The 24,133-nt window shown below is 44.5% G+C and overlaps 1 protein-coding gene across 1 annotated transcript in view; it reads left to right on the forward strand.

Moving 5' to 3' along the window:
- MCRIP2 (MAPK regulated corepressor interacting protein 2) overlaps positions 1 to 24,133 on the forward strand; it is a 145,273-nt gene that overhangs the window by 1,740 nt on the left and 119,400 nt on the right. The window lies entirely within an intron of this gene.

Below are 24,133 nucleotides of genomic sequence, written 5' to 3' on the forward strand. Positions count from 1 at the left end.
TGATATGATGATAGATAGATCGGTGGGTTCATGGAATTCCTGTAAATATCTTTGTGGACCCGCTGCCCTAATCTCGTGCCGTTTCCTGCCCACGTGCTCTATTACACCAGTTATTTTCTGGAGGAGGTGAATAAAACTCAGTTCGAATCGATCCTAATGCCGCCTAGTATTTTTTATGGTGCTGGGAAGCTATGGGACTTTGCCGACAAGCACTATATGAATCCGAGTTGCTTCTTCACATGACTGGTATGTCAGGGTAACCTTGCCTCTCCTCCAATGGCTGTGGCTGTTTTCGGATATCTCAGTGGGCTAATGCCTTTCCTACAGAGGTCAGTGTGCAGCCAGCAGACCTCAGTTCAATTAGGCCACCCTCCCGAGACAATCGCAAATCGTGCTATTTACAGCGCCGAGGAGCTTCATGACTACGGCACTGGGCGCTGTAATGAAACAAATACGGCCGTGTCATTCCTCAGTTGCCCCAGCCACCACCGTGTGACCTTGTACCGGGGCTGCCTCGACAGCCTCTGATTGCCACATGGTTGAAGGGGGCGTGGCTCAGCCTCAGCGCTGGACTGACTTGACTCCCATTGCCAAAATGCCTTTCGTTCCGGGGACTTTTATTTCCCAATCCCAGGTCACGAGTAGACGAACGTCCCTCGTACTGGCAGCCCAGTTGGAAAATTGACTTCAGAGAGTCCCGGCGTTCATGTTCCCAGTTGACGCATCCATAGTCTGTTGTGATATATTTTTTCGTGTCTGGAAACCAAAATATTGCAGGAGGCGGGCGTCTGCAATTAGGGGGCGGAGCCCATAACTGTTAGGTAACTCCTGTCATTGCTGATGCATTTTCTAATTTCCCGAATTGGGAGGCAGGAAAAATGCAAAGTTTTGAAATTAGAAAGAGGGAGATTTTGGAAGAAAGCAGGGCGTTATACGTGATGTTTGGTGTTTCTATTTTTAACATATCCTTTTATTGAAGCAAGGCAATTTCAGGCAGGAGACTGCTAAAAGAAAGCCGCTCTGGCTCACAAAGGTCGTCTTCCCGTGTGTTCCCACTACAGTTCAATCAATCGAGGCTTATAAAGCTTGGCTACTCACCAGTGAGGGTCTAAAGGCGTGGGGGAGGGGGGGGGGGAGGTGGGGGGTCGACTGCTGCTAGTCCTGGTTGGAGGATCAATCAAAGAGCCAGGTCATGAGGCCCTTGAATTGGGTCAGCTACGTGGATTGCCTGAGGTGGGGCACGGTGTTTTAGGTCTTGGTCGCGAGGTAGGAGAATGAACTTCCTCCAGTTCTGGTCTTGTGGATCCTGGGGACGGAGGCTAGGACGAGTTGGGCGTAACAGAGTTGTCTGGCGTGGACGTGGAATGTGAGGCCGGGGTTCAGGTATGTTGGTTCTTTGATGTGGAGAGCTTTGTAGGCATGTGTGAGGAGCTTGAAGGCGATTCTCTTGTTGACTGGGAGCCAGTGGAGTTGTCGTAGGTGTTGCGTGATGTGGCTGCGACGGGGGATGTCAAGGAGCAGTCTGTTTGCTGCGTTTTGGACGTTCTGCAGTTTTTTTAGCTGTTTCTGGGTGACGCCGGCGTAGAGTGTGTTGCCGTAGTTGAGCCTGCTGGTAATGAGTGCGTGGCAGTGGCGTAACGAACGTTGAAGGTGCCCCCCTGCAAGGTACACTCTGGATTTAACCTGGATCTCTCAGGCCAGAGTTCTGTGCTGAGGGGGTCCCCCTTCAGCTCCGCCCCCCCCGCACTGCGGGGTCCTGTGTTACGCCACTGGTGCGTGTGTGACTATCTTCCTGGATTCTGTGGGGATCCATCTGAATATCTTCCTACTGCGTTGATTTGGCGGTTTATTGTGAGCGATGAGTCCAGTGTGATGCTGACGTTGCATGCGCAGTCTGTCGGGGTGGGAGGGGGTCTCATAGCGGCTGACCACCAAAAGTCCCAGGCTGAAGGGGTGGGTCCCAGGATGAGTACTTCGGTCTTGTCCGAGTTGAGCTTGAGGCAGCTGTCTTTTGTTCAGGTAGCAACGGCCTTCATTCCGCTGTGGAAGTTAGTTCAGACGGTTGTGGGTTCATTGGTGAGGGAGAAGATCAGCTGGGTGTCGGCGTAGAAGACTACGTTGAGTCCTTGGCTTCTGACAATGGTTGCGAGAGGGGCCATGTAGACGTTGAAGAAGGTGGGGCTCAGGGAGGAACCCTGGGGCAGTCCATAGCTGATCTCTGTAGGTTCTGAGAGGAACGGAGGTAGTCTAACTCACTGAGTCTGGCCAGAGTGGAAGGAGTGGATCTTGTCTAGTGCCTTGCCACAGATGCCTGCGTCATGGAGTCTCGTGATTAGCGTGAGGTGGGAGTCAGTGTCACGCCCGCAGGGGAACACCCAATCTCCCCCTCCCTAGGGCTTACCACTTGGTGCGCTCGTCCAGTGATGCAACACTACAGAAGTGAAGCCCAGCCGCTAGTATGCATGGAACGCGGGACAGTCCAGAAGAGTGGACTGAATCAATGGAGTGTAATTGGCACTAACCTGAGTCTAGGAGTGGATCTCCACTTCAGTTTCAATATCATACTACTTTGCCGACAGCCTCGGAACATGGTGATTGGCACAAGTGCGACAATTCAACCTGCTGGTAGGAGCGGAAGAGAATGTTCCTGACTTTGCCAGAAGCTGACATGGGCAGACCTATGACAGCTAACGGGCAAGGGGGCGGGGTTTATTGTTGGGTGACACAGCCACTTTGATCTTTGCTGCTGCTCTGCTGGAGCTGCTGCATTTTTCGAGCAACACTGGGAAAAGGAGGCCAAGCTGCCCACCTGGAGTGCAGCTGTGAACCTCGAGCAGGACCACTCCTGCTGCTGTGTATGTGAGTCACACACTCAAGATTCCTGAGTGTCATAAGCTACAGGTAAACTAACCAAGTTAAGGGAGAGGAAAGGAGTTGGCCTAATAGCTAGGGCAGTCGACCTCGATTCTGGGGAACCGGGTTCGAGTCTCGACAATGACGCTGAACATCCTGTGATTCTGGGAAAATCACTTAATCTCCCCGTGCCTAAAAAAAATTAATGTGTCCTCATGCAACGCAACTGATGCTATGTAAAGCGCTCTGACACCCGATACCAGGTCAAGTTTGCGCAATATAAAACTCTGTAAAAAAAAAAAAAAAGAAATGGAACTTTGACTGTCCCTCAATTGCCAAAATAGCACATTAAAGCCCAGAGAGACCCTTTTAATAGTGGACATGATGGAACCGACCATCGCATTACTTAACCAGGAAGGCTGCTTGCACATGCCATTGTGAGTTGCACTTGTGTCATGATCTCACCTAGTCATTCTGTGTCATTATAATACAGCAGCACCCATAGTTGTACCATGTGCCTGGCTTACCTTACATTGGCTAGTATTACATTTTGGTGTGTAATAAAGTCTTTCTTTTGTTTCTAAAAGAAAAGCCCTGGGCTGGACAGCATTTATTGTCTCTGTTGTTTAACTATTTGAGTTCTGAATATTTATCCCTTCCAGTACCTCTTTGAGTAGCCTTCGATTCCTGCCCTCTACCCTGAAAGTTAAATGCACAGTGGGGTGCATGGCGCCATTTTGCTTTGCCATATTAGATCTTGAACATCTGTGATAAAAGGTCTCATTCTCTCTGCCTTGAACTGCACCCCACATATCGTTGTTTCTGCCAAATCCCTAAGTATTACTTTAGACAAAGACCTTTCCATGCAAAAACACCTCAGCACCATCACTAGAGGAGCTAACCCTCAGCTGCATATCCTTAGGAAACTAAAGCCTTTCTTCGCCCCGGCTAACCTTACAACTGCGACTCATGCACTAGCACTTTCGAAACTGGACTATGGTAGCGCTACCCTTGTGGGCATCCCGAAAACCTCACTTACTCATCTGAAGGCTACCCTTAATGCGGCAGCTAGGCTAATCAAGGGATCTAAAAAATGTAATCACATCACCCCTGACCATCAAGCTCTGCATTGGCTACCATGTGAGGCCAAGATGCACTTCAAAATTCACGAAACTTTATTCACCTATTATAAACAGTCATAAAAGCACAGAAGACATAAAAAATATATTAAATACATTAAAACACCTCGATATCAGGTTCAATTACATATATTCATTATATGCAATACATAAATAATTCACGGGCCCACAAAAACATGCAACATTTCGTCACATTAATGACTTTCAAGACAAAAAGGGCAACATTATAGCCCACAGTGGGTTTTCTTAATGCGATCAAGTATTTATGTAATCTGATATTCTGTACAATGAATAAAGGTTTAAGATAAAAAACACCTGCAAATCTGGTAAAATGTACAAAGCAATAAAAAGTGCAACGTGCTTTGCTTACTTCAGATGGGACAAAGGTCATATGTGGAGGACAGGACTTCATATTTGGGAAAGCCGCTAAGTGATGCACAAAGCCACATCTCAGTCTTACCAGCACAAAACGATGCTGCATATTTGTCGCATGTAATAGATAACTAATTCCACCCCCACCAGGTCAAGTGACTTATAAAGAACGACTGATGATTTTGTTCCATTAACTGCCATACGCTGATCCAATCTATACTGTAAAAAGGCATCTTTAATCATCCTCTTAGTTAATGAAAATACCTGGGTAGGGTCTGACCACTTGGATAAAGTAAACAACCTACCAAGGGAAGAATTAATGTAGGATAGCCAAGGAATACTTAAAGCGTTGTCTAGAATTAGACAATCTGAGATAATAGATCTGATCAAACCGTTTTTTTTTACTCATAAGGAAACCATAATAATAGAGGTTTCAGCAGAAGAATATCTTCTAAAAACTTCAAGCCAACTTCCTGATGTATAATTGTATTTGAAGAAGGTAGACATAAAAGACATTAAAAAGCACTATTTTCTTCTACTTTCAAAGCAGTACAGAGGCTTAACCCCAGAGGCAAGCTCCATATGTGGTAGTAGTCCCTCCTTTACCCTTGTATTTTTCAACCATTTCCTTGGTAGGTCGGCTACCTAATTTAGAGGAAAATCTAAAAATCCCCTGCAAAACCCTACTCATTTTGGCTTTGATATTTAAAACCTGTCGTGCCCATGAACCATTACCCGTAAATAATATGCCCAAATAACAAAATGTGTTTACTGAAACAATTGTGGTGGTATCAATAAAAAGGTTCTAAATGGCTTTTGAATTGGCCCGTAGACCATAGTAAAAGTTTTAGATTTGCTGATTAACATTTTCTTAGAGGTCGCAGTTGACCTCACAACTGCTACTCATGCATTTGTGCATTTGGAACTGGACTACGGAAGTGCTGCCCTTGTGGGGCTCCTGAAAACCTCACTGGCTCCCCTGAAAGGCTACACTTAATGCAGCAGTTAGGCTAATCACAGGATCTAAAAACTGTGATCACATCACCCCTGACCATCAAGCTCTGAATTGGGTACTATTGAAGCCAGGATGCACTTCAAAATTCAATGCATGACCCATAAAGCGCTGCACCATATTACGCCTTTCCTACCTGTCCCAGAAACAGAGCCTTTCAGGTGGAAACAAACCCTCCAGAAATACTAGCTCCTTACTTCTCAAGCCACAAAAATTCAAAAAACAGAATATCTACAGCCTATCCTTCTCTGGAATGGCCCCATATATTTGGAACTCTCTCACTTCTGAGATCAGATGAACCCCATCTACATCCCTCTTCGGGAAATAAGTAAAAGATTATCTATCCAACAAATTCCTCTCTCAAAGGGTTCAACAAAAGCCAGTTCCCTGTCTAGACCCCAACTTCCTTTTGCCCGTTGACTCTTGTCACTCCGTAACATGCCTGAGTCTTGGGCCATGTTACACTGCACCCCTCATTTAAATCTATGCAGCCCTATCTTGCGAAAAACTGTGCATCTACTCTCCCCACCCGCACCTATCTCGGAACCTGTGTACACTCTCTATCGTATTCTTCTTTGGTTTGTCGCTATGTATTTTTATTGACACTTTACGTAACTCGGGTACTTGCTACTATTCTATTTATATATCCCACTGTATTTTGTTTACTCTTTTTACTGTTACTAAATATTTTAATTTTCTCTCTGTGTACCTCATGCTATTGCTAATGTGCTTAACCCCTTGCCTGCTCATGACGGAAGCACTCCGTCATGAGCCACGGGCGCCGTGTGCTCATGACGGAGTGGTTCCGTCATGCTGCGGCCGTTGGCGGCCGCTCCGCCCACGCGGCACTGATTCCCCGCCTGTGCGGGCGAACAATGCAAGTGGGCGGAGTCGTGACGGAACCACTCCGTCACGAGCACAGCGCGCCCGTGGCTCATGACGGAGTGGTTCCGTCACGAGCATGGCGGCGCCGCTAACACCCCAAACCCGCCCAGCGCTGCGGCAAAATTCGTGCCGCGGCGAAGGGGTTAATCTGTAAAGCAATAAGTTCTCATAAACGTAAGCGCTAAGGCACCATGTTTGTTCTCTACCTCGGTGGATAACTATGCATCTACTCTCTGCTCCCTCACATCTCCCTACCTCATGTACCTCAGAACTGTTGCGTTCACATGTCCTACTCTCTATTGGATTCTTCTTTTTACAATGTTGCTATGTATTTTTGTTTACGCCCTATGTAACTCAGATACTTGTTGCTATTCTGTTTACATATCCCACTGTATACCGTTTACACCTTTTACTTTCACCATATAGCTTTTTATCTACTCTTGAGGTACCTTTTTGTTATTGTTCTTGTGCTTCCTCTGCAAAGTGCTCTAATAAACTTCGGGTCATGTTCGGGCTATACAAAACTCATATAATTTTTTTTTTACAAACCCTGTGGTTGAGGCCTTGTGCTCTCCCTAGAGGGTTATGACACTTACTGTGTCAAACTGTGAGATTTCAAGTCCCAGGATATAATAGCTGTTGGCTGAAAAGTTAGGCCTACCTGAAAGGGTTGCATATGTCGTAGAGCCTTTCACCAGCTATGCTTAGAAAAACATAAAAATACAGAGAGACTTTTGTGTATTTTTGCTCTGCGTTTTTGATCCAAACCCACCAGTCCTTCTTTAGGGCCGGGGTTTATTCTAGAGAATATATGAAACTTTGACTGTCTAGGGCCACCCCAAAAGGCTGTTGGAACCCTTCTCTGGATCGCTGCACCACACCTATACTACAGGATATCCTTCTTGGCACATTGCCCGTTTACTCTATCATGAAATGCCTAACATAACTAGAGTTGTATACACCTTTTTCAATCTCTCTAAGTGCCATTTGTTATGTGGTAGCTTCAACAGTCTAAACAGCTCTTCTGGGTGTGTGTATCTGTAAACCTTTCTTTAAACAATGTGTCTGTATGTTCATGCACACACATTTGTATATGTGTTTTCCTTCTCCCTAATTTAATCTCCACTGTCTTTTGTCTGTTGGATGACTAAAATTGAATATGATGATGATTTGCAGGATTTATAAAGCGCGCAGATGCTTCTAAGAGTGTCCGAGTGCTAGTTCATCAGCAATTCAGTTAATACTGGGTGAAAAGACAAGTTTTTAACTTCTTTTTGAAAGTCTTCTCCGAGCTTTCCTGCTGAAGGTCCAAAGGAAGTATATTCTACTTGGAAGGACCAAGGAAGGAGAATGGATATCTTCCGGTCCTAGCCTGAGGAATTCTAGGGACTTTTGCTAAGGCCCATTTCTAGCAGGGCAGTTGAAGTAGATGCTGCTGGACAAGTAGTGTGTGCTAATCTGATGTACAGCATGAAAAATCAGCACCAGAATTTTAAACAGAATTCAGTTCCTAATAGGAAGTCAGTGCAGAGTATGGCGGTGCATAGAGCCCTGCTGCAACTTTACTGGGAGTGTTGCATAGCGCCGGGGAGCAAGAGGACCACATTCCCCAGGAGCTCCTGCCTGTGACACGTTAGTCAGATGCCGGAGCTCCATAAATTTACTTTGGGCGACCTGCAGCGCAGGAGCCCTGCTGCAGCTTTGCCAGCAGTGCTGCATAGCGCTGGGGAGCAAGATGACCACATTCCCCAGAAGCTCCTGCCTGTGACAAGTTAGTCAGATGCCGGAGCGCCATAAATTTACTTTGGGCGACCTGCAGCGCAGGAGCCCTGCTGCAGCTTTGCCAGCAGTGCTGCATAGCGCTGGGGAGCAAGATGACCACATTCCCCAGAAGCTCCTGCCTGTGACAAGTTAGTCAGATGCCGGAGCGCCATAAATTTACTTTGGGCGACCTGCAGCGCAGGAGCCCTGCTGCAGCTTTGCCAGCAGTGCTGCATAGCGCTGGGGAGCAAGAGGACCACATTCCCCAGAAGCTCCTGCCTGTGACACGTTAGTCAGATGCCGGAGCGCCATAAATTTACTTTGGGTGACCTGCAGCGCGGGAGCCCTGCTGCAACTTTGCCGGCAGTGCTGCATAGCACCGGGGAGCAAGAGGACCACATTCCCCAGAAGCTCCTGCCTGTGACACGTTAGTCAAGTACTAGAGCTTCATAAATGTACTTCGAGTGTCCTGCAGTGCAGTACGTGAGCGGGCAGCACCCTGGCCAAGACCAGGCCAAGAGCGGGTCCGTCTGCGCCCGTCCGAGGCCGGGTTGGGCTTCTCCTCTTGGTTATTAGCAGAAATCCACAGGAAACAGGGGAGATTATATCCAATCCTTCACAATGGCAAAGCAGAGGACTGAGGGAGGCCTGAGGGGGGGTTGTGCACGCCCTTCAGCATTTCTAGACTCAATGCTAGAGAGTAGTGGAAATTGTTACCAATGAGATCGAACTCACAGAGCGACGATTTTCACTTGACTACAGGGCCCCACCTCCGCCGTTTCTCTTAGGGGATGGGAATGCTATAACTACTATAAGTACCGTTACCCCAACTGAGGGCAAACTGCTATCATCAAGTATTTCACCCCCATACCAATGCGACTAGAGACACCAACATAAGTCATAGCAACAAGCCTGCTCCATGTTGCTGAGCAAAAGCACGTACAGATCATTCTCCACCAAAAAATACAGTAGTTAAAAGGAAAAGGGCATCCAGCAAACAGCCAGGCAACAAGAGGAAACCACTGCTCAGAGCAGCATCTAGTAACAAGCATTTACAATGCAATGGTCTCAGCATTGTTAAAGTTAGAGCTGTTGGCATTGCTCATGACATTATTCTTGTTTATGTCTTTGTTTTTAAAACATTTAAAGAAACAGCATTGTTATTTACAATGTCAATAGCTTAATCACTCTCTCAAATGCGAGACCTATTGCATTTGCACCCACACACAGAGCCACCCACACACAGAGCCACCCACACACAGAGCCACCCACACACAAAGCTACTCACATAGAGCAACCCACACACAAAGAGAGCCACCCACAGAGCCACCTACACACACACACACAGAGTTACCCACACACAGACAGAGCCACCACGCATAGAGCCACCTACAAAAAAAGCCACACACGCAGAGCCACACACACAGAGCCACACACACAGAGCCACACACAGAGCCACCCACACACACATAGAGCCTCCCACACACACACAGAGCCACCCACACACACACAGAGCCACACACACACAGCCACACAAACACACACAGCCACACACACAGAGCCACACATACATACACCGATCCACATACACACACACAGCCACACATATACACACACACACACACACACACACACACACACACACACACAGAGCCACACACCCACATACAGAACCACACACACACATAGAGAGCCACACACACACACATAGATCTAGACACATACACATTGATCTTGGGAGCCAAAGCAGAAGTGGCACCCACTTCACCTCCTGTTCAAATGTTAACTGGTCTCTTTGTATATGATTTGGGTAACTTGTTACTCCACACAAGCTCCTGAACACTGCTTGGTGGTCAGATATGAGGCTCTAGTTTGTTGTACACAGATGGTAGAACACGACTTTATAATGATGTGGTAGGAATCTTTTGGTGTCATTCTTGAGGTTTAATCATCCTGGCAATTAGTTTTGTAGCTGGTTAGTAGATTGTGTGCTGGCAGTGAAGTCTGTAAGGGAAGAGTTGTTGTCCCAGGTAGTGGGCACCCCAAGAATATAAAGGTTTGGGTACTCGTACAACGCCACTTACCTAAGGCTCCCTGATGTCTACGCCAGACCTAGTTTATCCCCAGGTAATCACCCACGTTTTGGAGGATTCAGAAAACAAGAAGGGTGTAACGCAGGTCATATCTCTCCTACGATTCTGTTCAAAATGTGACAGCCCAGAAAAATCCTTTGGCCTATCCCTCCAACAAGTGGTAAACCCTACTGAACAGAGCTTTTTTCATAGGAAGGAGGGCTGGTGAAACAAGCTTGCCTGACCCCTACATCTGTCCATGCATTATCAAATAAAAGCAAAGCCACACCGCATGCATATCCATGCCGCCACCCCTCCCCCATTCACCCAAACTGATAAATTCCACATATTCCGGATATCCACATAAAGTATGTGTGCATAGAAACAACTTATGCGAATCTCGTTGACTTTCAGGAGGCATCCTGAAAAATGTGGCCTGAATCAAGTCCTCCTGGACTTCTGTTCGGCATGCAACTAGGACACTATTCAGTCGGTGCCAGTGCACCTCACAGATAACAAACCTTCTCGTTGAACAGCATCCAGAAGACATGTGCCCTGACCAGCACAGAGAGATGGTAGATTACCTTCCAAGCAAAGAAATATATGCCACGCACCAGGCTGCTTTTTTTGTAGACAGAGAAAGGAAGTTATTTGAAGCGTCTGATGGGATACTCACCAGAAATATGATGAAAAGTCCTGTATTTTCAATTACAGCTGTAGGTTTATTAAATATTAATCTTTGTGGAGGCTCAAGATTTATTGTTTGCATGCAAATGTAGCAGTGCTGCTGCGCAGTTAGTAACACTGACTAGACACATAGCCGTCACGTACCTATGGATGGTCACACACACACCCCCAGCAGTGTACACAATGTCTGCTTTACAGCCATAGTATGCACGCTGTAGAGATACCCACAAATTACGAGCACTGCTGTCAAAGTAGCGAACACAAACTACTAGTACCACAGCCAGAGCACATGCTGCTAGTCCAGAATCTACATGAACATGCGGTTACACTACATCCGGGGTCAGCACTGCACCCATTGTCAGTAGCAGTAATGCATCCGTGATGGTTGCCTTCACGGAAAGCATTGCAGCGGGGCGGACACCCACCATGCTGATAGCACCGCAGCCAGCTAATAGATACACAAGGCGCCCATAACCAGAGTAAGTGCACACATTCACACTACTAGTAATGCAGCTAGGGTGTGTGGGCACACAAAAGGGATGCTTGTGCTAGTACTGCAGTTTCCGTGTGCACAGTACTACAGAGAGCCACCACACACAGTACTGCACCCAGATTATACACACAAACTCCTAGTATAGGAGACACAGTAAACCCACACATTGCAGCCACAGCCTACCCCTCCCCCACTACTGTCAATACTATTAGCACAACAGCAACCTTCCTACCGACAGCCAAAGCAGTCACTAGCAGTAAAGATAACACAACAAGCAGCTGTAGGCGGTTACAAATACAATACAATCGGGCTCCATATGCATTGTCTGGCGGTTATTTCTCAAGCTCTCGCATTCGTCTTGAGCGCCGCATTGTCCACTACAAAGCACGGGACCCTGCACACCCACTGGTCACTGGCTATCGGGGTGCTGGGGAATAAGAAACCCTGCTCGTCACTGTGGGCTCCTGAACATAATCCCCAGGTATCTGAAAGACTGCAGCTTGCTCTAACACCCTAATCACCTCCCGGGTCGGGAGCGCTGGTGGAAAGAAGCGTGACGCGCTAGCAAACCCGGCACATATAAATAGAAAGAGGATAAGGCAGCTCGCAGAGTGGACAGCGCAAACGCTTCCCCCCCGCTGCAGCTTCATGGTTCATCACTCTCGGAGGCCTGCGCAAAGCTGCTGGCGGAAAGGGCTCGGGCCGTTCTGGGCGAATCTCTGCAGCCTCTGTGCCTGCTCCGGGCACGCGACCGATAATACGGCGGCAGGGAGACTTGAGCTGCAGGGGAGGAGGGTACTATGTTTTTACAATAAAATAGAAACGAGGAGAAATCGGCCCGAGGAGAGGGAGCGAGCGCCACCATCTTTCTCCGAGGTCAAGCAGAAATGCCTCGGAGAAACGCAGCGTCATTTTCAGATTCGGGGGCGTGTTTTTCTTTCTCTCCTCTTGACATTGGCTGGAATGTTTACATTCCAGGGGAGGGAAAGAAAGTAAAAAACACGCCCCCGAATCCGAAAAAGACGGGGCTTAAATGGACAGATGCCCCTCTCCTCCAATGGCTGGCCTCCGTTTAGAAAGCCAGCCAATGGAGAAGAGGGGCGGGTTCAAGCCCACTACTGAAAGACATTAAATCTCGGAAGCGAGACTGCGCAAGCGCAGCCTTCGCTAGCCGAGACCTAAAAACCTATTTCTCACATGGGCACAACTTATCCAGGTGGATAAAGCCTCACAACCCTTACTGCATCCGGATTCACAAACTCCACACAGCATTAACATGTCCTGTAATGCTATCATAAGCTCCTCAAAAGGGATCTCTCAACCTGACTCCTCTTTTGTGAAGGCCTGTGCAACAAACGTAGTAACATTTTGAATGTATAATTAAAACTATGATTGGAGCGGTTGGCTGCCCTGGGAGAAGAAACTAGAATCTGTCTCCGGCCCTGTTGAGATGCACAATGCTGACAAAAACATTGTCTGTAACTCTTGCACAGCACCCCATGTTTTATCGCTACCTAGAGACACTGTATCACAAAGATCCTCTAACACTCCCCAATTCGATAGCATCTTGAGCAACCCACGGGGACAGGCCTTATTGCATGGATGTAATCTTGTAAGTGATAGCAGGCCAACAACCACCTACACAATGCTGAAGGGCCCAGCCACTAACCCCCCCCCCCCCATGCACCACATGCAGAACAAGCCACAATACGTACCAAGGCAACTGTAATGCTCGATGTGTAACCAAATCTCGACCTTTGGGGGTCTTAGGACATCCTGGACTTCTCCCCAGCAGCCTGTCTGTTGTGGTAGGTCTGGCTGGAGTGCCACCTCTGAGAGCCAACCAAAGAGAATCTTGGGAGGGACTGAGAAACAAAAGTGTTGATTGGCTAACCAAGCATAAAGGCTTCAAGTTCACCAATATTAACAACCTGCTAATAGTCTGGAGGGTGGGTTGGTTTGGTCGCTCTGAGAAAACAATTGCAGGTAACTGTATTGTGATTAACCTACGTAAACCAGCAATTGCTTGCAATCTACTGAGATATCCAGAAGATAGCCAAGTTTTTGACACTAACATTTGTTGTCTCCCACTTAGTTACTTTTACAAACCCATGTTGGCCTGCCCCCCAACACCCGCCACCTTTTACTGGGAAATAGGTTTGCCACCTTAGAGGGCTTAGACTAATTGGATTGACTGAGATCTACCCCTATTGATAGAACTGTCCCAGTTATTACTGAGCCATATTCAGATCTTGTCCCCAAGAACACGCTAGGTCTCAGCGTAACTGAAAGCCCTAAAGAAAATACACAAAAAATATTGAGCTGGAATATAGCCGGGTTACAAACTAAATTATCATGCCCCGACTGGCTCACCATCCTCACCCAGTATGACATTCTGATGTTTCAGGAGACCTGGTCTCTAAATGAGGTACACAATAATGGTTTTGTCCGCTTCCAGCATCCCTGTCAAGGTCAGGGCGTGTGAGAGGGGGTTGGCTACTTCTTTGAACATTAAGCCAGGAGGCAGTGTAAAGGCCCTTGAGACAGTTGATCCCAATTTTTTGACAATAAGGTAAAATCGAGATCAGACACTACATTTAAAAACTGTTATGATAATGATTTTACCAGTGTGCCCAACACCAAATTTATCTCCCTATTTGAGCAAATCTCTACTCTCCAGAAAATCACAGCAGAGAGCGGTGAAACCGCGGGGATTTTGCATAGGGGGAGATTTCAATGCTAGACTTTGCCCAATGCTGTCAATTCTGTGGAGGACATAGCTGCTGTAAATAGCCCTAATTCAAGAGGACTTGAGCTGGCCTCCCTTCTGCTCATGAGTTAGTCACTGTCATGGATATTGTATACAGAGAATATGAAATACCCCCTACTTTAAAAGGTCGAGGCCATAATTCCACAATAGGTTACATTTTTTATCCTCTAATTTTGTAGACTCTCTGTTACATGGCAAAGTGATCTCCTCTAGCTATAGCGACCACAACCCAATTGAAACCCTTCTTGCACTAGCGCCTAAGCCAGTATGTAATAAGGAGATTGGGGATAGTCATCTTGAACCCTTCTCAGACAGTCTAAGGTTAAAACAGAGAAGTATAGCACCCAAGCGTTTATCAGAATGTGTTTACTGAAAACCTCCCCCTGGTACAGGCATTCGTCACTGAGGCCGATTCGGCTAACCCTGCAGTTGTTGCCTTTGCCCATCTCTATGATAAAGATAAAAAAGAGCTTACCGCACAAACCTTCGAACCACCCAGTAGACCACGATGGTTCAACCGGTAGTGCTCTCTTGCTAATTGGCAGATGTGATAAACTCTTAAGGTTATCCCAAAGAATTCTCCGACTGTGGCTGAAGCTTGCAAGCAGTATACATGGACCATATGCATCAGGAAAGCGGATCTACTAAACCAGCAATGGGATTCCTTACATCAGTGGCAAATAGTGAGAATGGCAAACTTTTCTGGGCCGCTGTTAAAAAGATGAAACAACCCAATCAATCAGAGCTCAAGATCAATGGTAACATTTCCAGATAGGACTGGGAGGCCCATTTTACCAGAATCTATGCCCAGGACAGTCCAGATACCATCATCACATCCGATTTTAACTGTATTCCAGTACAACTGACCTTGGAGGAGCTAGAGGAGGCATTGCAGCAGAGTGTCGGGGGCAAGGCACCCGGTCCTGATGGGGTCCCTATCGATCTCCTGAAGCATAACCCCGACCTTTGGGCACCATTATTGCTGAATATATTCAATAGCCTTGCCTTTTCCCCTGTTCCTACTTCATGGTCAACTTCATTCATAGTAGCTATTTTTAAAACGGGGGACCGCTTTCTGCCCAACTGTTATAGACCCATTTCATTAATCGACACTACCACAAAAATTCTGGGTAGGGTCTTATACAACCGTATTAATGAATGGGCCAAAGCGAAGTCAAAACTGCATCCCAGTCAGTATGGTTTTAGACCAAATGTGGGCACAATAGAGCTGTGCCTTAACCTGAAGTTAATTATAGGGAAAATTTACCATTGCCGGAAATTCTCCTGTTTACCTGGCTTTTATGGATCTATCAACAGCTTTTGATGGTATAAATCGCTCAAAGCTGTAGCTTGTTTTAATCTCCCTTGGCCTGGATGAAGCACTTTTGCACTTTTTTGGCATACGTGGATAGAGGTATGAAAGGAAGAATAACAATTAATACCAATGGGGAAGTGTCAGAAAAGGTCGACATTCTTTTTTTTAAGTTTAGAAAGCTTTATTAAATATCATAATCCAAGTAAAACATCAGTACAGAAAAAAAACAAAGGCAATGTAATAGAACAATATAAAAAAAAAACGAAATCCTACAGTCTGAAAAAAGTGCCAATAAAAAGGTAGAGAATATACTTAGGCAAAAAGCATTTTAAGGTTTTGATTAATGGGCAGGGAAGGTAGAGAAGAGAGAGGAGAAGAGGGGAAGGGGAAGGGAGGGGGGGGGGGGGAAATGCGACCATTATACAGGATAAGCATCAAATACCGTAAACTAGTGAATGAATAAATACACTAGATGAAGCTGTATGTATAACATGAACAAAAAGAAAAATAAATAAAAACAGCTATTTATGGAACAATTTGAGAGAGAAAATTAGTTTATGGCAACCATAACAGATCTTTTTTGATCAAAAGAGGTACAGTGGTGGCAAAAGCACGATCCAGTCGGTGGTGATGGCATAGTAGATTCCACCATGCATTATATGAGATCTTGGAGGTATCTTTCCAATTGGTCATAATAATCTGCAGAGAAATGGCTATATACAAGTCTATAAATTTACGTACATTGGCAGAAACATTCCATATAGGAGCCATACCACCCACAAAAATATGGACAATCTCAAAAGTATGGTCAGTAGCTAAGATATCGTTCAGTTTAGACCAAATACGGGACCAAAGGGATTTAACCAACGGGCAGTGAAAAAACATATGCAAAAAGTCACTATTCTCAGAGGGGCAAGACCAACATTTTTTAGAGTCAATTAATTTGAAACTATATAAATCAGAAGGAGTAAAAAAAAGTTTGTTGTAAAAAAAATAAAGAGTCTGTATGGTGCTAGCAGAACGTGAAGCAGTGTGCAACTTTAACCAAACTCTTGGGCTAGATCCACTTCCCAGGAGAGTTCAAGTTTGGACTTGGTTCTTACTACCGGGGAACAGGAAAGTAGCTTATAGATAGCAGCAGCTTTAAGGGGAATAGAGAAGTCCGGCAGAGGGAAAATGGTTGAGTCAGTAGTAGAGAGTGAGGAGCCCTGAGAAATGAAGAGATCTAAAGAGTTTTTGAGCAAGGGATATTGGGAGGAGTGGGCATTAGAGAGGTGAAAAGAGTCGCGAATGTCGGAGAAGTCGCGCAGAGAATTGTTACTAAGTAAGGAATCGAAAGTAATGATGCCTTTATCTATCCATTCTTTCCAAAAAAGTGCTCTGTGATTAATCTTAACGGATTTGTTATACCAAATTGGGATTGAGAAATGAAACTCCAACTGCGAGAGGGAAGAGCGAAAGACAGAAAGGGCAAGTGCCTTGGAGTGTCTAAAGATAGGAGTAAGAAAACGTTGCGGAGGATGAGATAACCGGGCAGCCGTAACAAATGAGAAAGGCGAGAGCTGCGCAAGTTCTATAGCACTCCAGGCTGTTAGAGGGGGGTCAGACAAATCAGATACAAAAGGCCAAATCTGTTTCAGAGTAAAAGCCGAGTGAAATCGAACAATGTTGGGGAAATTAACTCCACCCAAATCTTTAGGTTGCTGAAGACGGAAGAGAGAAAGACTCGCCCTACGTTTATTCCATAAAAAGGAGGTAAAAATACGGTTAATAGTTTTAAAAAAATAGAGTGGAAGGGAGATTGGAAGCACTGAAAGGTAAAAATTGTCTATAGGAAGAAGCATCATTTTAATAGTGGCGAGCCTCCCCCACCAGGATAAGAAAAGGGGGGACCAACATTCTATAAGGGAAGAGAGCTTTGTAACTATATCCTTCTGATTAAGCTTAATCGTATCCCTAATAGTGCTAGCATACAGAATACCTAAACATTTAATATTACCTGAGTTCCATTCAAAACCCGAACCCTGAAACATATGAGGAAGGCAAAATTTGTTAAGTGGTAGAATCTCAGATTTATCTATATTAAGTTTATACCCAGAAACAGAGAATATTCTTGTAACAAAGAAAAGAGTGTGGGCAAAGAAGTGGACGGGTTAGAAATATAAAGCAAAATATCATCCGCATAGGCCGTAAACTTAATATCAATGTTTTGAAATATGAAGCCAGTATATGATGATGAACGTCGAATTTTTTCCAAAAAGGGTTCTAACGCAAGAATAAAAAGAAGAGGAGAAAGAGGACAACCTTGTCTTGTGCCTCTATGTAAAGAAATATAAGAGGATTGAGACCCGTTAACCCAAATAGAAGTGGAGGGAGCAGAGTATAACAATTTAACATAATGAATGAAGGGAGGACTAAAGCCATGCCATCGCAAAGCACCAAACATAAAATCCCAACAAACTCTGTCAGACGCTTTCTCAGCATCTAAGGTAATGGCAGCAATTGGTGAGTCCATCTTTGAGGCCAGGTGAATAATGTTAAGGAAGGTTCTCGAGTTATCAGTAATGGATCTACCGGATTGATAAATATTGGTAAGATCAGGAATAACTTTGTTAATACGAGAGGCCAAAACTTTAGCGTAAATTTTACAGTCCGTATTAATTAAAGAAATGGGTCGATAATTCTTGCAAAGGGAGGGATCTTTATCTTTTTTAGGGATTAAGCATAACATAGCCTGAGTGAAAGAACCTTGGGACCTCCCTTGAGCAACGAAGGAGTTAATCAAAGAAAATAAATGTGGTAAGAGGATATCTTTAAAGTGGAGATAAAAACGAACCGTGAAACCATCTGGGCCCGGAGTTTTATCTTTGGGAAGGAGAGTGATAGCATTAAGTAGCTCTTTCTCTGAAAGAGGAACGTCCAATGATGAGAGATCTACAGAACTATCCGAGGACCTAGGGAGAGACTGAAAGAAGGAGTCAATTTGAGAAGGCGAGGGAACAGATTCAGGCGTATAAAGTGTGGAATAATATTGAACAAAACAATCGAGAATTTTATCATCAGTATGCTGAGGATTCCCATGCGAATCAGTGATAGTTATTATTTTAGATTTCTGTTTCTTAATTTTTAGATAAGTAGCGAGAGACTTACCGGCCTTATTGCGTCCCCCATACATTTTGGAATGAAAATTGAGAAGAGTATTACTCGCAGAGTCCCAAGAGTGCTTGTTAAATTGCTTTTTTGCTTTGATGAGGGAAGAGAGCGATTCTGAGGAATTAGTGGTAAAGTAGAGATGCTCTAGATCTTTGATTTGTTTAAGAATTTGGGCCGACTTTGAAAGAGCTGTTTTCTTTTTCCGTGAGACAAAAGCAATAATAAAACCTCTAGCAGCAGCCTTGAAGGAATCCCAAATAGAGTGAAAGTGAGAAGTAGAAATGAAGATTATTTATAAAAAAATCCTGTGCAAAAAATATAAATTGCTCAACAAACTGTGAATCTAGGAGGAGCGAATTATTAAAGCGCCACCGCCTAGAGATGGGAGTAGGTGAGGGAAAGTCCAGGTCAGTAATAACCGGAGCATGGTCAGATATAAGAATTGAGCCTATTTCTGAATTAGTCATAAATTGGAATGAATGCTGTGTGAGAAAAATATTATCTATACGGGAGTGTGAAGAGTGCACTGGAGAAAAAAAGGAAAATTCTAAAGTATCGGGATGAGAAAGTCTCCATGAATCAATAAGACCTCTAGAGGAGATAGCATTAAAAAAGGACTTTTGCATTTTATTAGGGACATATCTGGTGTGTGATTTACGATCTAAAAATGGGTCCATTAGTTGGTTACAGTCACCACCCACAATCAAATTATCACTTGCATGAGAGGAAAGAAGCTTAGAGAAATCCCTCCAAAAGAATAAATCTACACCGTTAGGACCATAAACATTACAGAAGGAAAATTGTGTATTATTAACAGTAGCATCTAAAAATAGCCATCTACCACAAGTATCATGAAATTCATTGTGCAACTGAACAGATAATGACTTATGAAACAAAATAAGAACACCATTTTTACTATTTACTGCTGGAGAACAGAATGCCTCTCCAACCCATTGTCTACGCAGCGAAGACAAATCTTGAGAGTTAAGGTGGGTTTCTTGTAACAGTGCAACATGACATTTCAACCTTGCTAAATGAGATAAGACACGTTGTTTTTTAACAGGGTTGCGAACTCCTTTAACATTCCAAGAAATAACACGAAGACCATTCATTTCTGTAAATAAAGTAAAGATAAGCAGAAAGGAGTATGAAATTTAAGACAGGGTAGAGAATGAGAAGTAGACTGAAAATAGAACTTAAATGAATATGTGTCTGAATAAATAGTCAGAAACAGAAAAATTAAAGCAGGCAACAACCGCAAAAACGGTGGTAAAGATATAAAAGAGAAGAAAAACAAAGAAGTACCATGGTCAGAGAAAGAAAAAAAGAAAGTGTGGTGTGAACCAGATAATGAAGAAGTTGCCAAAAGAGTAGAGATGACAGGGATAAAAAGGGATGAAGAAAGAGAGGACAAACAGCAAAAAGGGGGAAGAAGCGAAGAGGAAAAGGGTAAAAATAGAGAGAAAGGTACAGGGGTACAGAAACCCCCAAAAGGCATCCAAAGGAGGGTGACGAAAAGCCTATAGGCTTTAGCCACTGAAAGCAATTGAACAAAAAACATTACTGTGAGAGGGGAGCGACGAAGAACAAAACAGCCTCACTAAAAGGAGCATATAGGAGAACAGACTATCACAGAGATAGAAAAAAACTGAAAGACGAAAGACTATGAATTGGAAAACTAGAACAATATATAAATCAAATAGGACAAGTGAAGGAACTTACCAAACATCTAGGGAAAGAAACAGCAACAGAAGGGGTAAACACTGTAAACAGCAGGATGGGACAAAGGGTGACCTTGACAAGAACACCACATAGGGGAATCCTGCAAAACAAAAGGAAAAACAAGGAATGAGCAAAAGAAGTACAGGAACTATCCAACTTATAACAGAATATTTTAGCAGAACAAAGCAGTCATATACTAAAAAAACAAAAAACAACTAGGGTTTGCTCAGTTCCATAAGTTCTCCCTTGTGAGTATGAATGAACTTCCGCAAGTCAGCAGGATCCTCAAAACTAAAAGTCCTTTCCTTATAGGTCACTTTGAAAAAACAAGGGTGTATTAAACCGTAGCGCGCATTCATAGATCTCAAAGCAGGTCTAAGGTCCAAAAATTCCTTTCGACGGGAAGCCGTAGGCTTGGAAACGTCCTGAGTGAAAAAGACCTTGTGCCCAGACCAAATCATTTGCTTATGTTGCTTGGCGGCCTGAAGAATCATCATAAGATCAGAGTAGAGGAGGAAATATGCTATGATTCCACGAGGTTTAGATGCAGAAGATGCATTCCTTGGCCCCAGACGATGAGCACGTTGTATGTTAAAGTCTGAGGATTTCGGGAGGCCAACAATTTGAAGAACTTGAGATTTTAGGAATTGGATCATATCCGACCCCTCCGAACCTTCCGGAATACCATAAATGCGCAGGTTGTTGCGCCTATTGCGGTTTTCCAAATCCTCCTCTACCTTCTTGAGCTGGCCGACCTCTTTGGTGAGAGTGTCAACTTTAGTAACAACATCCTGTGCATCACTGATCCTCTGTTCCACCTCAGACAATCTCGTATCCAAACTAGACCATTTATCATCTAACCTCTGAAGCGTGGCAACAGTGTCTGTAATAAAAGGACGAATAAGGCGCAACTCTTCCATAATATCCTCAAGAGTGAGAGGCAGCGGAGACTTGTTTGGGGAAGGCGGGTCTTTTTTGGTGCGCTTGACAGAAGGGTTGCTTGAATCCTTCCTTCCCCCAGTAGAACCACCATGAGGTTTAGTTGAATGTACGCCTCATACTGATGGTACCGCAACCAATAATGACAGAAATAACCAATGGCGGAATGCAGGCAGGACAGCAGTGATATTGCTTAGTCAGCAACAAGAGGAGGCGTAGCAAACGATGAAAGTGCCAAAATACAACACAGCGAAGGGTACTGGAACGCTGGAAGCACAACTAGCTCCCTCTAAAAAAATTGCTAGGAGACACAGTCCGAGGAATCCACAAAAGCAGCTGAAGAGACCAACCACTAACAACTAATTGCGCAAAAAGATAGCATAAAGTGAACTAACGCAGCCACCGCCGTAGTGCCACCAAAAAACAACAGGGAATTAACAAAAAGAGTCAGTGGCAGCAAAAAAATAGAAGAAAAACGCTGCAGAAAAAACAAAATGGCGGCCGCCATCTGAGGGGAGCAGAAAATGCGCAATTAAAGTGACAAAAAGACCGCATTTCGGTCAAAAAAACTTGCCAAAACAGTCTCTGCAGTGTCCCATATCCAAATCCATGGTCGAAGCGAAGCTCCGTTGCAGTAAAGAGGTGCCTTCACGCTCGAGTCGGCTTTGTTCGAGCGGAGCTCCTCACCCGGTGGCCATCTTGGATCGTCGCGCCGCGCGCTCCCCTCAAGGTCGACATTCTTGAGACAAGGTTGTGTCCTTGCTCCACTTTTATGCATTTCATACATTAAAGACCTTCTATCTTTTTTAACTTCCATTACCCCCAATGTCCCAAAAATCTAGAGCTCCTTCTATTATGCGTAGATGACGCCGTGCTAATGACTCATACTCCAAAGGCGCTTTCTCTTTTAGTAAGTGGCTTTGTAGAGTTTATGGCATCATTACACCTCCGAGCGAATTTTACCAAATCCTTTATAATGTCTTGCGGCCCAAAAAAAATATAATATATCATCCCTAAAGGTTGGTGACTCTAGTTTACATTACACAAGCACTTTTTCTTATCTTGGCATGACCTTCAGCAACAGTTGTTCTTAGAAAGCACATATAGCAAACAGTGGGAGCAAACTTTCTAGAGCAATAGGCTAGTTACTCGGCGTACCCCGCCCCAGGAAAAGGAGAGCCTTAGTCACCGTGCTTCAGATCTACAGATCCGTGTCACCCCATTGCTACCTACGGGGCTTAGGTCTGGGGAATTGAGAATTCTCATCAAATCCAACTTGAGGAGCATAGATTCTGTAGGAAGATCTTGGGGGTGCCGTTTTCCAGCTCTAGGTTTGTATGTCACAGTGTGTCCTGCATGTCGAGGATTATATTAGTGCCTGCCCACTGCATTTTTTGGTTTGCAATCTGGCATAATACAGAGGGAGCCCTTACGAAAGACATTACAAAAGACTGCCCTTCCTGTGACAAAGGTAGTAAAATTCCATGGCTGAAGTAAATTGAATTGAGCATGCACAAAATAGGTTATAATCAATTGTTCGAGAACCCAGGGGGCTCTCACACTGTTAGTAAAAAACAGTTTCAGGCCTGCTGGTTTAAGTTCGTCCATGCAGTGAGACTGAAGAGGGAGTCCAGCAAATCTAGAATGACAGCCTATCGGGCCAAAAACCAGGCAGGGCATGTCTCACCCCAAAGCTATTTGACTAGTCCTATAGGTCACTGGCAATGCAGTCTTGTTTCACCTTAGGGAAGGCACAATAAAGTACCTGCTAAACTTGCCATTAGGCTCTCAAGTAAACTTAGACTTTTGTCCCTGTCCATTTATTGGGAGGTCTGGCCAATATACGTTACATTTTTTAATGTTTTGCGGTTTTATTCAATGTATACCAAAAGTATTCTATTACCATTAATTAAGAGGTTACACCAGAATGATTTTAGAGAAGGTTACAACGCATTACTTCAGTTGAATAACAAGGATGTTTTTAACTGTATTGGTTTGTTTTTAAAAATCCCTGTGCGAGTGCAACAATCCATGTCCGCTCCATAATTTTAGCACACAGGGTTTTTTCAGACTCTTCTACCTAGGAAGATAATATCCGACGCACAGGAGAATCAATTTACTTTTATTCATTTATCTGTTCTCTCATGAGTGCAGTTTTCAGGGTTGTATATGTAGTCGAACAGACTTTTATGCACTGCACTGAACTTATCATGTGAGAGCAGCACTAGGCTAATATAAACACTAACATAGGGGACCATGTAGTAGGTTTTTGTTTTCTAGTTCTTATGGCTGTGCTGTCATACTCCAATCCCTATATTCAGTAATTGGGAGAGGGCATAGACACATGTGATTCTGTCGCTTTGTAATTGTTATATTTAAATTTGTATTACGTAAATTGTGTCGCTTTTTTGTGTAGTTTTATGGTTTCTATGTGTAAACCGACTAAAGATTAATAAAATGAGACTCCAATTCTCCGAGGAAGATTAAGTAATAGTCGTGCCGCAGCATTCTGGACCACCTGTAGTCTGTGGATGGCATAATCCAGCAGCCCAAGACACAGAGTTTTGGCATAGTCCAACCGAGAACTAATGGGGGCCCAGGGCCGGCTCTCGGGCGGTGTGATCGGTGCCACCCCACCGGGCGCTGACTTGGGGTGGGAGCGCCATGTTCATCACTTTGAAAGCACCGGATGCCGCGTACTTTGTCCCCGCAGTAACAATGACAACTCCAGTGAGTAATGTTCTTCCTGGAGAGAGTCCGGAGCTTTGTCTACTGAAAGTTTTGACTGATCAGGGGGCAGAGGGTTAAAATGCCTGTTGCAAAGAACGTGTCCCATTAACATCACAAAGTGCATATAATATAGATAGGTCAATGGGTTACCGGTTTTGTCAGAGATCCTTTTCTTACTTGCAGTTTGTAAGTTAAAATCCTAATATAGAGCAGTGAGCTATTAACTGCCA

Source organism: Triturus cristatus, chromosome 10, assembly GCF_964204655.1.
Source record: "Triturus cristatus chromosome 10, aTriCri1.1, whole genome shotgun sequence".
Classification (NCBI taxonomy): Eukaryota; Metazoa; Chordata; class Amphibia; order Caudata; family Salamandridae; genus Triturus; species Triturus cristatus.